At 34.0% G+C, this 13,811-nt stretch overlaps 1 protein-coding gene across 3 annotated transcripts in view; it reads right to left on the bottom strand.

The window, feature by feature from the left end:
* The window catches only part of cpx (complexin), a 478,766-nt gene extending 466,197 nt beyond the window's left edge, over positions 1-12,569 (bottom strand). For 2 of the 3 annotated variants that reach the window (XM_065358572.1, XM_065358569.1), the window contains exon 1: positions 12,181-12,569. The gene's annotated coding sequence lies outside the window, so the exon portion shown is untranslated. Of the gene's footprint in view, positions 1-11,079; positions 11,191-12,180 lie in introns of those variants that run through there. The other variant, XM_065358571.1, reaches the window with a different exon arrangement.
* Between the last annotated feature and the right edge of the window lie 1,242 nt (positions 12,570-13,811).

The following is a 13,811-nucleotide window of genomic DNA, read 5'->3' as shown; positions in this document are numbered from 1 at the left end:
GGAGTTGGAAAGACGGAATTCATTCTGCAAACTAAATTCAATACGCTACGAAGTCGACTGCAGGTGGATTTCAAGTCATTTTAGAGTCTCCAGCGACTTTTTAAAAGTTACTGGAGCCTCCAGTATTGAAATTTTCACAAAAATTCATCAAATAGAGATGAAAAGCGGAAATTTACTCTCCAATCTAATTTTAGCACTCTTCGAATACGACTTCAGGTGGGTTCAAGTCATTTTGGAGCCTCCTGAGACTTTTTGAAAACTATTCCTAGAGTCTCCAGCAGATTTTTGAAACTTGAAATTTCAATAAAATTTCATCAAATGGAGTTGGAAAACCGAAATTTATTATGCACAGTACAAGCTAGAGCTAATTCGGACAGATTTTGTGGCATTTTAAAAAAAATTGAATTCAAAAAAGGCGCAGGAGAGGCTTCAAAATGACTTGAACCCACCTGAAGTCGTCTTCGGAGAGTGCTAAAATTAGAGTGCAGAGTAAATTTCCGCTTTTCTATCTCCATTCAATGAAATTTTGTGAAAATACAAAATTTCAAGTTTCAGAAATCTACTGGAAGCTTCAGTAACTTTCAAAAAGTCGCTGGAGACTCTAAAATGACTTGAAATCCACCTGCAGTCGACTTCGTAGCGTATTGAATTTAGTTTGCAGAATGAATTCCGTCTTTCCAACTCCATTTCATGAAATTTTGTGGGAATTTCATTTCAAAAATCTTCTGGAGGGTCCAGAACTACTCTAAACGGCCTGAAACAGTTTCCAATCGATTTGGCAGGTCAAAAATAGGGTATATTCCAAATGTCAGCTTTCTAGGTCTATTTGGTAAGATTTTAATTTTTTCCCCCATATTTGAATAAATAAAGTTTTTCTCGAAATGTTTTCAGAGGACTGCACAGTTTTGACAGTTTTGGTGATTTTCAATGGCACCTGTAACCTTAGTTTGCAGAATGAATTTCGTTTTTCCAACACCATTTCATGAAATTTTGTGGGAATTTCAAGTTTTAAAAATCTTCTGGAGGCTCCAGAACTACTCTAAACGGTCTGAAACAGTTTCCAATCGATTTGGCAGGTCAAAAATAGGGTACATTCCAAATGTCAGCTTTCTAGGTCAATTTGGCGAGATTTTAATTTTTCCCCCTCATTTTTGGTGTTTTGATTTTCAAAAATTCACCAAGAATCGAAAAAGGCATTTAAGCACTTGAAATTTTGTCAGTTCCTTAGGACTCCCCTTTAAAAAAAGTTGTCCCGGAGGATAGGCTGCGGGCTGCAATTGATCCTTATGCGGGTCCCCCAACTAATATAAGTAAGTACTTTTTATACGACCAGCTTCGTCTTTTATTGCAATTGAATGTTCTTTTCAGACGTGCCAATTTTCCTCAAAGAGAGGAAATTTTTCAAAATATGCATTGTGATTTTTTACTTCTACTACTACCTCCACCTCTTTTCAAAAAGAACTGCCCCAGTTCTAAAAGATAGTATACTTGAGATTCTGCGTGGCGTCGATCAATGATCAAGGTCTTCATTGTCCTCAAAATCCAAGACCTCTTTTAGAGTTCTACTGAGTGGTTAAAAATGTATTCTAAAATTGCTTAGTTTTGGGTAAATTAGTATTTTGAAAATTGTTTCTTCCCAAATATTTTGTATTAAGGCAAAACATCGAAAGATATAATTTCTGAAACTGGTGGAATACTTTGGAATTCAGTTGTGTCAATTTTTCGATCATTATTGCCAATTTCATAAACTCGAAAAATTTGTATCAATTTTAACCAATTTGTCATTAAACTAAAATACTAAATATTAAAAACTAGTAAGTAGGCACTCAAATAATTTCAATTTATTGATGAAAAAAAAATGAAATTTTACTAAGTAGGTAGTGCACTAGGTACATACATGACAAACGTATCAAAAAAATTTCCTAGGTGAAACTCGAGTATTGTTGAAAAGAAAACCAAACAGGCCTATACTTACGTGAACTGAAAGCTTAAGCTTTTAAAAATTGATAATTCAAGAAGTAAAAACATCAGTTTTGACGATCAGAAAAGTATATTTTTCAAAATTTGATACTTATTTTTAAAAAATTGAACAAGAACAAGCTTCTGAAATTTCATACTTCAAGAAGTAGGTAAAACAAAATTTTGACAATAGGAAAAAAACACCAACTTTTCTCGACGTTGACTATTGAGTTGATATTAAGGAACGTTTTTTTCAATTTTTTATTTTTGAAAAAGAAAATTTTCCTTAATTTGTTAGTTTTGTAATTTCTTCAAATTTTATCCCCCTCCCTCCCTTCATAAAATTTACCACTCTAGGCGGCCGCCTTGCCTTGCCTATTGAATTAGAAAACTAAATCGACACCCAGTACCAGTAACCTCAAAAGAAGTCCGAAGAAGTAAACTGTAAAACCGGTTTAAGCTTTAAATACACAAATTCTGTGAAGAACGAAACTACCCTTCTTCATAACGTCCAACACCCACACACACCCTCTATATTTTTTAGGCTGAACTGTTACTTGGAATGTCTCATGTCCCGCCACCCGCTCCCGCCCATCAGAGTACAGAACTTATACACCTGATTACTCCGCAAGTTTCAACTTTTTAAAAAAAAATTTTTCACAGTATGGTTCAAAAAAAGAGATCTAGCCGAGTACGTCGCCACATTTTTGATATAACCCTTCAGTTGCCTGCTTGGCGATTCGCAACTTACCATACTTTCGAAGCTTTTTTTGAGAAAAATAAATTGATAATTGCAAAAAATCGCTACGTAATCGGCTAGACAAAGGCATTAACATCATTTTAAAACAAATCGCAATAAAATCGATTGAGAATTCACGGAGTAATCAGGTGCATAAGTTGGGCATTTTTCGCGAACCGAACCTACTGATAACGCGTGGTAAAGAATACCCTTAATACCTATGTTTGTTAGTTTTTGAAGCTGTTATCCATATTGACGCTGCATATGTGAATGAGCTACGGATGAGACTTTTGTAAAGAAGTAGACTACAAGATGTAGACAATCTGGAAGGACAATTCAGTGAGGGGTAAAGTTTATATAGTTTGAGGTATGCATCACGTGATTTGAGAACGATATGGTTTTTGAGAGATAGTTTCTGGTCCAAGTGTACACTGAGATATTTAACTGTTGATGTATTCCATGGTACCACCGTGTTATCGATTAAGATTTCTGGAGTTGGTGAGATTTTGCGAAGTGTGAAGATTTTTGTTTCACTTTTAAGAGGATTTAGCTTAAGTTTCCAGCGTTCAAACCATGGTTCCAATCAGGGATGCCGCTGATGCCGATACTATTGATTGCTAATCGATGAACTTTCCCCTATTATCACGATTATCGTGATATCATGATACCAACAACTTGCGATCTTTTCTGTTAGGATCGCTAGTGTGCAACAAGAAATTTATGCTAAAAACTGGGGGGAGGTGTTGACTTTAGGAAATAAACTCCACCCACAGTTTTGACATGCGCAGTGTCCAATTTTTTGTATTCACTTTAGCGATTCTAGCGGAAAAGATCGCAAGTTGTTATTATCGTGATTATTGTGATATCGCAATAGCTCATGTATTCAATCACACGCGTCAATTTAGAGAGAATGTTCTGGTTTACCTCCGGGTAAACCACCCACAGATGAGAATAACGTGTACCTTAGGGAATGTTACGATCAGGTTTACCTAGGGGTAAACCCCGACGAAAATTTCAAGGAATGTTACCATGTATGTTTACTCGAGAGTAAACCCAGACAAAATTTTTAATTTTATCATGCATTTGGTAAGATAAGATTTTGTTTTCAGTGTTGGGGGGGGGGGGGCGCGCTCGGCTTCGCCTCGCGCGTGTCCGTATCTCCTACTTTTGCACATTACTATTTCATTATCAGCTGGTTTAGGAATATCATATCATACATAGCAGTATAAGATGAACAATGTTGGACTCAATACAGCACCTTGTGGTACACCTTGGCTGATTCCTCGAAGTGAAGAGCTTTCATCATCAATTTGAACATAAAATTTCCTATTTTGAAGGAAGGAAGAAATGATTTGATGTAGAAAGGTGGGCGTTTCAATTGTAACTAATTTGAGAGTCTAAGGTCTTTTTGATGTCTTGAAAATGAAAAAGAAAAGAATAATCAAAATCCACTGGATGCTCTTACAGAACGGTTCAAAAAAGTCACCGATCAACTTGGGTGGTCGAAAATAGGGTACAAACCAAATGTCAGGTTTTCTGGTCAATTTGGTAAAGTTTTGATTTTTTTTTGGTTTTGCTTTAAGATTTTTTAAAAATTAGCCAAAAATTGAAAAGTGAATTTTAGCTCTTGAAATTTTGGCTGGTGGTGCTTTTTGGGATCTTCTTATTCAGAAAGTGTTTGGATCTTGCCATTTTTTGGAAAGGATCTGGTTAATTCTGATCAGATCTACATGAATTTGATTATGATTTAGACTCAATGTTATCTCATCAGATCCAAATTAATGCTTTCAGATCCTATATGATTTTATTAAATATCTGTGTTGAAAAAAAAAATTTTAATTTAAAAAAAATTCTACACAAAAACATTGTAATTTTATATCTAATTTTAGATCTATACGATCTACCTATTGCATTTTACTCTTAAATTGGTAAATCTACTCTCAAAAGTTCAATATTGCTTGCCACATAGGTACCTCATTAACTAAATAGAAATGGGTCAATTTGCAATAAAATCCCACAATACGAATACAAATCTGATAAATGGTGCAGAATTTCAAGGAAATTCCACTCCTTTAAATCATATCGATAAATAAATATGCCAACTTGTATACATTAAGGGTTGCATATTTGTTATTTCAAAGGAACTACATATATTTAAATGACCATTTCGCGTGAATAATTCGTTCATATTTTTCAAAATTACGACCATAAGTAAGAATCGAGCCAAACATGGTGTTATTCTGATTAATAAAATGAAAAAAAAACGAACGAAAATTATTAAAAATTCGCTCAAAAATGTTGAGAAAACTTGCTGAAATGATATCAACCAGTGAATTTAACTCGGTACGAGAGTGATATGTAGGTACAACTTCATCTTAATGATCTAGTTTTCACGTTAGATAATGCAATCCGAGAAAATGAAGTACTCAAAACATGCGAGCCTGCTGAGTTTGTTTTGAGTAAAATCGTAAAATAATTGGTGACACTCGTGACTCTAGTTACATTTCTTATAAGTCGGTTGAAGATTTCGTTGAGGTTGAAAACAAAAAAGCAAAAAAAAAAAAAACAGTATAAAGACAACAAAAGTTCCAAGTTTCGTGGCTCCTTGAACGCAAAATGCAGACAAACTCCTTACGTAAGTTTTTTTTCAAGTGTAAATATACCTAACGATTTAGAAAGCCTACGGTTGTAAATTTTTCGAACTGGAATTCGAGTGTGTATGTTTTTTGTTTGAGAACTATACGAGACTACTATATTGAAGAGTATTTTATACCTATAGGCTTATAGCGAAATGATTTAAATTTTAAAATTTTGAGAAGTTATTGATAGGAATGTTTACGGCGTAAATTGTGCGCCACGTGTGTATTAAGAAGTCTCTAATTCCGTCGAAATTTTACAGGGGAAAAAATTGCGTCGAAAATATCATTCTTTTTCGCGTTTTTTTTACGACTACGAACACCAGACGTGAATCGCAGAGAAAGTAAAAGAATAAAGAAAACGTTTACACAAACGATAATATGGCTAAGAATTCGCACTACGACCACGATGGAGTAGGTATTTCGATATAAGAAGAGAAAACCGTATACGAAATTTTCGTGTTTTTTTTCGCCCTTGCGTAGATCTAAAATAAAGCCAGAATCAAAGAATGGCGGAATTTTCAAAGAACGAGTTTAAATCTGGCCTTTGAATGATGTCGATACGATATAAAAATAAGATAGCATTCGGTATTGCTTTTTGAAGGGGAAAAAAATGAACGATGGGGTAATTAAAATTTACTCGAAATTTTCAGCATTCGTTGAATAAAGCTGTCTCTTGAATCTTGAAAATAGCTTTAACTTATAATGGCGCAGTGATTCGAAAAATATATAAAGATTTTATCGAAAGGGAAAAAAATTACCTAAGTAGGACATATAGGTATGTTTTATTGCTACATAAATGACCTAGTAATTTCTGTAAAACAATTTGTTGGATTTTCAAAATGTTGGATTTTTCCACCACAGTTTTCTTCTCATCTTACACCAAAGTTATATCTTCAAGGGATCATGTTTATAGTCTCGTGTATAGCTGGAATTTTACCATTTTTCAGTTCGCAGTGCGTTGACGAATATCAACAGCACTTGGGAGAATATAAGGGAGAAAAAAAAGAATGATATCTACTTTCGATGTTGAATTAATTTTGCCAGAGAAGAAAGCGACGAAATTGCACGTGATGGATGAGTTGTTTTGGTATAGTAATTTCGGGCCTGAGTTTCTCGTTCAAAATAATTACTTTTGCGGGGCGAGTAATTTGAAAAAATGTAATTTATCGCATGGTTTATTTTTTGAAAAGTCGAAAATTTTCATTCGTTTTGGGAAGGCGTGCTTTTTAGGTCGTGTTATTTTTTTTCGTGTTTTTCAATTACGTACCTATTTTGATTATTTGACTCGAACGACAAACGTTTTGCGATATTTTTTGCGAAATATGAAAAAAGGAAATTTGAAGTGAAATTATTATTTTTTGCACTTGAGCAAATATCTAGGTTTATTATACTCGTTAATTATTAGCCCTGTTTTATCTCTGAAGCTTGCCTTTCCTCCGATGTGCTTTTTGTCTCATCAAAATTTTAAAAAATTGTATTTTGAAACAGTGAATTGAAATAATAATTTTATTGTAAGTTTACTGTGCTGATTTAAGCCACATTATTAGAATCAGTCAAACTAAAAATAGATCTCTGCCCTTTTACAAGTTTACTAGGCAACTTAAATCACACCCTCGAATGAACAGTTGCAATTACTACACCATCGAGTAAAATAAATTGCCAACTCGTGTTCATTCGAAGGAACCATGCAAATCATTCCCAAATCACCTTGTATGAATAAATTTTGCAATTTTTCTGTACCCTGAAGGCGATTTCGATACTCAAGTTTCAGTTTACCTAGCCAACGATGAAAAAGAAATTTCACAAAAAAAAATTCCCAAATGGGGCTTATTCTCCGTCGAATGATTGCGTGCCGAAGAAAACATGGGGGAGGAGAAGGGTATTGATGAAATTTGAACAGCATGACGTACTATACTCACTACTCAGACTCACTTTCGAATCTACACCGATGGAAAAAAACGATGAAATATCTCGTATTAACAAATTCTCTCAAAGATGTGGCAGGTAGTTGTGTTTGCAATATAGAAGACATTTTTTTTTTGCAGATGTTTGGAATTGTGTAAACAGGCATATTACTGTATACACGTGTATGCATATTATATTATACGTAGACGTATCGGGAAAAATATGAAAACAATGCGCTGCCGAGTTGTGTGGAATTACGAGTATATGAAACATGCATCGCAGCTTATATATAGCTACATAGACCTAACGTTGCGATGATACAAAATTTAGGTACAAAGTTGAGCCTTTAAAATAGTTGGCGTTCTTCGGCTACATTGATAAAAACTTTAAACTTTTGAAAGCCGTATGCGATGCTGGGAAAAAGTGAAAATTTGTATTTTGCTTCGACGAACAAACATCAGTGTTTGGAAAAAACAAAGAATACCTACACCTACCTACTTAATGGTAATTGGAATTTTATGCCTCGAAGAGAGCAGATTTTCAATTCTGGATATTGCCCCTGTATTTTTGGAGTTTAAATGGAGAAAAAAATTGCCATAAAAGAGTGAAACCCTGATTTCTAAAAGCGAGAAGATTCTGAATTTTTACTGGGAAATACATATTTTGTTTTTTTTTTAGTTTTTTTTAAATAAAAAATAATTAAGTGCAATTTTGTATCGAGGGTATGTTCAGAAATTTTTTTTCCACCTTTTCTCACTAGTAATTTATGTTCTTTTGTTCCCTTGGTAAACCTTCTGCACAAGCCACATTTCACTACGTACGTATAATAACGTTAAATGACTACAGAATTTTATTAAAAATGCAAAAAAAATTAACCAAATGTGAATTTATTTCATGGTTGCTTTGCCAAATGGGAAAGAAAATTTTTAAGAGAGTCTGAGTGAAATCAAGATGAGCAAATGCCAAAATTTGTAGTTTGTAGTTTTCATTTTTTTTTTTTTTTTTGAATATTTTGAACGTAAAACTTTTGGAGAAAAAATTGACGATACGAAGACAATTGGGAATTTAATTTTTTTTCCATTTTGGTTCCGATCATTCTTATCGTAAAATGTTTCCTATTTCCCAAATATCACAATCAAAGTCATCATAAATTTTTTTTTCTTTTTTTTTGGCAGAAAAAAATGACTAATTGATGAAAAACATTTATAGAATTTGTATTCTACCAGGTGAACTTGGATCGAGCTGAAATTTGGCTCACTGAAAGAGTATGTCACCCACACCTCAGAACCCAATTTCGAGCTACTGAATTTAATTTTTAAATTTTCAATGAATTTTTAAAAGGCGAGAAAGCTTATTGGTAGGTACATTAATTTTTTACAAAAATATTAAATAAATATAGAGATAAGAATCTGAAAATCGATTTACAAGTACATAGATAAGTACAGAATGGTAAAATTGATCCCCAAATTGATGGTAACAATTTTTTGGGTTAATTTTAGAGCATCCAGCAAAAATTAATTCTTCTGTAGCGAATTTCAAATCGCTCCAGAAGGCATTGAAATCAACTTCAACAGCTGAAAATTTAATCTTGCTGCGAGCTTGACATTCCAAACCCATTAAAACATGTTGAAAAGTGTAGCCTATTTTTTTTATAAATTGGAATAAATCTCCAATTTCGAAAAAAAATCCAAAGTCTTGAATTTTTGCGTTGAATTACTGGAATTTTTATGAATCAAGGGAACGTCTCCACGAAGTCAAAAAATGAACTCGAAAGCCCGAAACAACCGAATTGTTTGGATAAACAATTTTGGATTTTTTTGAGATTTTTATCTTGCAAAAAAAAAACCAAACGTCACCTCCGATTTGTGATTTATTAGCTCTAATTGATTGGGAATGTCAAACTTATGGCAGGATTAATTTTTCAGCTGTAGAGGTCAATTGCAACGAACGCTTCTGGAGCGATTTAAAATTACTGTGGAACATTTAAAAAAATTTCTAAAGGCTTCGAATTGGCTTGAAAATGGTGAAAATCGATTTGGAGTGGAGAAAAGTCGAATTAAGAATGTAGAAGAAAATTTTTAGCCAAAATTACCGATTTTGGAATTTTTAAAATTTGAGATAATTATTCAGCTTGTGGAAAAAAAACACTTTTAAACCGTCACGTTAACTATGTACTTCGAATTTGAAATTCACCTGCCCTATGATTTATTTGAAATTTTGAAATGTCAAATTTCTGGTAGTCGAAGTTGATTACAACATACGCCCATCTGAAGCGATTTGAAGTTGCTAGATAAAAGTCAACTTCTGCTGGAGGCTCCAGATTGGTTCAAAAATGGTAGAAATCGATTTGGAGGATTGACTTCATAGCATGCAAACTGATTTTTAGATTTTCATCTCTGTTTTTACTCTTTTTTAGTTCAATATTTAGCTTACCTACCTAGGAGTATAATTTATGTATTTTGTTCATTTTCAAAACTTCACCTAAAATCGAAAAATCAACGTTGCCAGCTCAAAATTAGGTCCTGAGGTCTGAGTGATTTACCTACTCTTTCTGTGAGCTAAATTTCAACTCAGTCACAGTTAGCAAGTTGCAAAGGTTCCCTTGTATGGAAGTCAAAAAGTCAGAATTTTATTCACGGTGTACAATTCGTGGAGTCTCAACAGTGGAGATAGAAAAGTTCTTTTTCATCAGTAACATAGGCAACCCTTCTCGTGTTAGTTTATGTTTGCCAAGTTTCAGCCTTAAAGGGGGCCAGGTTACGCTCGTATGATTTTTTTTTCAATATTGTTCCGTAAATTTTATTTTTCCCATTTTTTTTCCTCCAAAATCTCGAAGTTTTTTTCTTATGCTCTTTACTTACGTACTATTTATTATTATCAATGATTAGTATTTTTGAAGGGAAAAGTTCACTCCTTTTAACGTCACAATCCCAATTTTTCTATCTTGATTAATTTAGAAGATTATAATATGTAGGCATTTTAGTCTGGATTGGAAAATAATGCACTCCACCAAAGAATTCAAAAACATTTTCCTCGCTTTAAAATTGTCCTAAATTCATAAAACAGCGTAATACATATAAATGAAAAATACGTTTACAGTAATTTTTTTAAATCTTGCACAATTTCTAGGGATGAAAAAATGTTTTTGAAATTTTTCCTGGGTGCAGCAAATGTGAAAAATTATTAGAAAAAATAGCTATGAAAAATTCTCTCAAAAAAATAATTTTATAGGTAGGTACCTACCTACTTTATCATCACTATTTTCGACGTTTTGATATGTCGAAAAACTTAATTTTTGCCCATGGTCAAAAATATAATCTTATCTGCTTATTCGAGATGAAACAATAGGCTACACCTACCTATTACTAATTTACAAAATCAAGTATAATATTAATCTCTACCCTTTTTGGCAATAATTCAGCCTCATTTCATCATTAAAATCTTCGCCTAACTAATTTTTAAAAAATCCATTCCCCTAAATCAACTCTCAACCAAACGAAAACATACACCCTTTGATGAAAAAAAAAAAAAACACCACTTTGGTAATCACTGTACGCCTATCTGAGCTACAGGAAAACCACGCAAGCATTCTTAAAATAGGTACACGGAGCAAAAGGGCGAAAAAAAAACTGTTTACAAACATTCGGGTGTATTTTCACAACAAGGATTTTTTGCTGTGCCGGAATCAAGGTGGTACATACAACGAGTCGAGATGAGGTCGAAAGTGAACCTACATTGTAGATATACGTTTATTGGGTGAATTAGCCGACGTGGCAGGCGCTACGTAGAGGTATATCGGGCGGTTAAATATTCAATATTTTAATAAATAATAAATACCTGCAAGCTGCGGCGTAAGTTATTTAATTCACGATAGTCTGAAATTTGAACGATATGGCCGATCTATTGGGAATTTAAAGGTTCCCTTAACGAAAGCCCGTCTAATTGTACATTCCGTCTGACGATAAACAATGAGTTTTAATTTAAAGGCCAGAAACTGGCCACTGTTGCCACTACGCAGACGATGACGATAACGTGAACTAAACAAGTATAGCTAAGGTTTTCGGCTGATGGGGTTTTTACATGCTGGAACGTGTATGAAGGAGTTGGTTTTTTTTATGTTTGAGAGGATTTGGGTGTCGTGTGATAACGAATTTTTTTGGTTATTGCGAGTTTAAATTATTTTTCTAATGAGTACAGAATTTTATTGAATGGGTTTAGAAAGATATGAGATTTTTTAACACGTGATGAGGTTTTGTTGAAAAATAATCTAGTGATAAGAAATATTCCGATTCGGTGACCTGATTGGTTGGAATTTTATCAGAGTTCCAGTGTGGGATAATTTTTCAACACGTGTTTACTTTCGTTCAAAAATATCTACGTGGTTGAAAATAATTTCAATTGGGTATCTTTTTTGAGTAACTTTGGTAGTTTTTTTAATGATTTTTTTTCAGCATAGAAAAGCCAAAAAAATACATATTTTTCGAATTTTTTTAAACGAGTGTTTTGAGATAAAACTGTGAAAATAAATAATTTATCTGTTCGCCTATCTGTGCGCTTGAATTTCTACTTTTATTTCGGTTCATTTCGAGTTTCTCGAGGCTAAATTTAAAAAATAATTTTTCCAATAATCAAGAAAAAAAGTATAGAGCTTTCAAATACGAAATTGCTTTCGATTTGAAACGTTATCAGAGGAAAATTCCTCCAACTAGATCCCTAATCGAATAAAATCCTCGAACTGAACACAAGGTTAAATACGTTGAAGGTGAAATTTTCCAAAGAAGCTTTTGCCAGCCAATTTATGAACCATAATAAGAGCACCATTCGGTCACACGACGTTGTGTTTTGAACTTTTTCAACGTGTTATACAAAAGCAAGGTGAAAACGACGCGTGAAACTAGGTGATAATTTCAAAGCATAGGAGAAAAATATTGTACTTACTTTAATTTTTATCTTGTATGGTTTCGGTTATGCCCGTGTGAACGACGAGGACGACGACGAAGACGACGAAGAAGAAGTTTATAGACGCGAAGATATACTTAGTACAGAAACAAGAAAAGAAGAAATCGATCAAAATATGATTTTTTCGACGAAAAAAAAATTACGGATGAATGAACGAAAAAAAAACGAAAAACTAAGAATTAACAAAAAAAAAATCAAGAAGATGGAGAAGAGGAGAAAAATAGAGAAAAAGAGAAAGTAAATTCAGGAATAGCGTAAAAGAAAGTGAATTTTACGTTTTATGCGATCCCATTGATAGTTTGAACACCGACTACGACGTTTTAAAACGATCTGACGTTTATCCAGCGCCAAATGTACCTCGGTTTTAAAGTTTTTATAGTGGAACGCCTGCGCTGCTTCGGTATCTCAACCCATCGTACGCGCCGTAGAAAGCGCGCGAGGCGTCGGCACACTCCGCCGCTCGTCGGCCCCCGGCCCGCTCTAGTCCGCGTCCTCGCTCGGCCCGCCTATCTACGTGTGTAGAAAAAGCTCTTCCTCGTATATAAGGTTCTTATATAAGCAGTATTATCAGTATATCAAAGATATCGATTCTAAATTAACGAACAGGGACCAAATTTGGGCGCCGTTTTAGAAATGGTCGAAGAATAAATACGACGACGAGGAGAATGACGACCGAGGAGTGTGTGAGTGTGAGTATTGGTGTTGGTGTGCGGTATGTCGGCCTTTATAAGCTGCGGCTACTACGATATAGTACAATATTTTAAAACGGTCGTGGAGATGGGCATCGCCAAAGAAGACGTAAGGGACGACTCGACGAGCAAAGGGATCCATTCGGCTGTTTTCCTTCTAATTACGATAATTGTACGGCGTGTAGTGTGTGTACGTTTACTATAGTATGAAAAAATATGACGAAAAAGCCCATCCAGCTTTAATATGGTATGTTTTTATATCGGTTGGCGATTTTTTCGGCTATTTTTCTCTCTTGACCTTTAATTGTTTAAGGTCGTTTATGAAAGAGGCGAAACTAGTAATCCGAGATAAATGGTTCGAGCCGTCACATTTTACCCGAACAATATTTTTTTTTACCAGGTTTCCTATCTTTCTTCTTCACCCCTCCCGTATATTTTTTTTTCGCCTCGTTCGTGTTTTTTCAAAAGCACACCCGCATAAAAGCTTGTGATCATTTGTACTCGTATATAGTTTGGAATGTTTCCTTTTCTTTGTATGTATGTACTTGTACGTATATTTTTTTGACGGTGCCTTTTTCGCTTTGACGAAATACGTCTTTTTCTTCTTTTGTTTCTTGAGCTAACTTTTTTTTCTAATTTGGTGGGTACCTATTAATTACTTCATCGTGCGTTCGGATATTACTACACGAAGAAGCAAATTACTCGCTGGTGATATGTTGAATTAAAATGAAATGTGATAAGTAGGCCTAGGTAAATTGTAAGAGGTCGTAATCACGATAAAATTGAGACATTCTTGCAGTATAGAAAGCTTTCTAATTTCTTGAAAATAAAAAAAATTCGAATCAATTAAATTGGTAAGCATTTTTTGAGCAAATTTTCTCTTCAAGGGAAAAATATACTTACTTTTGTACCTACCTATAG

The sequence above is a fragment of the Planococcus citri genome, chromosome 3, assembly GCF_950023065.1.
Source record: "Planococcus citri chromosome 3, ihPlaCitr1.1, whole genome shotgun sequence".
Lineage (NCBI taxonomy): Eukaryota > Metazoa > Arthropoda > Insecta > Hemiptera > Pseudococcidae > Planococcus > Planococcus citri.
The sequence above is the reverse complement of the archived record's forward strand: the minus strand, read 5'-3'. Positions and strand labels throughout refer to the sequence as shown.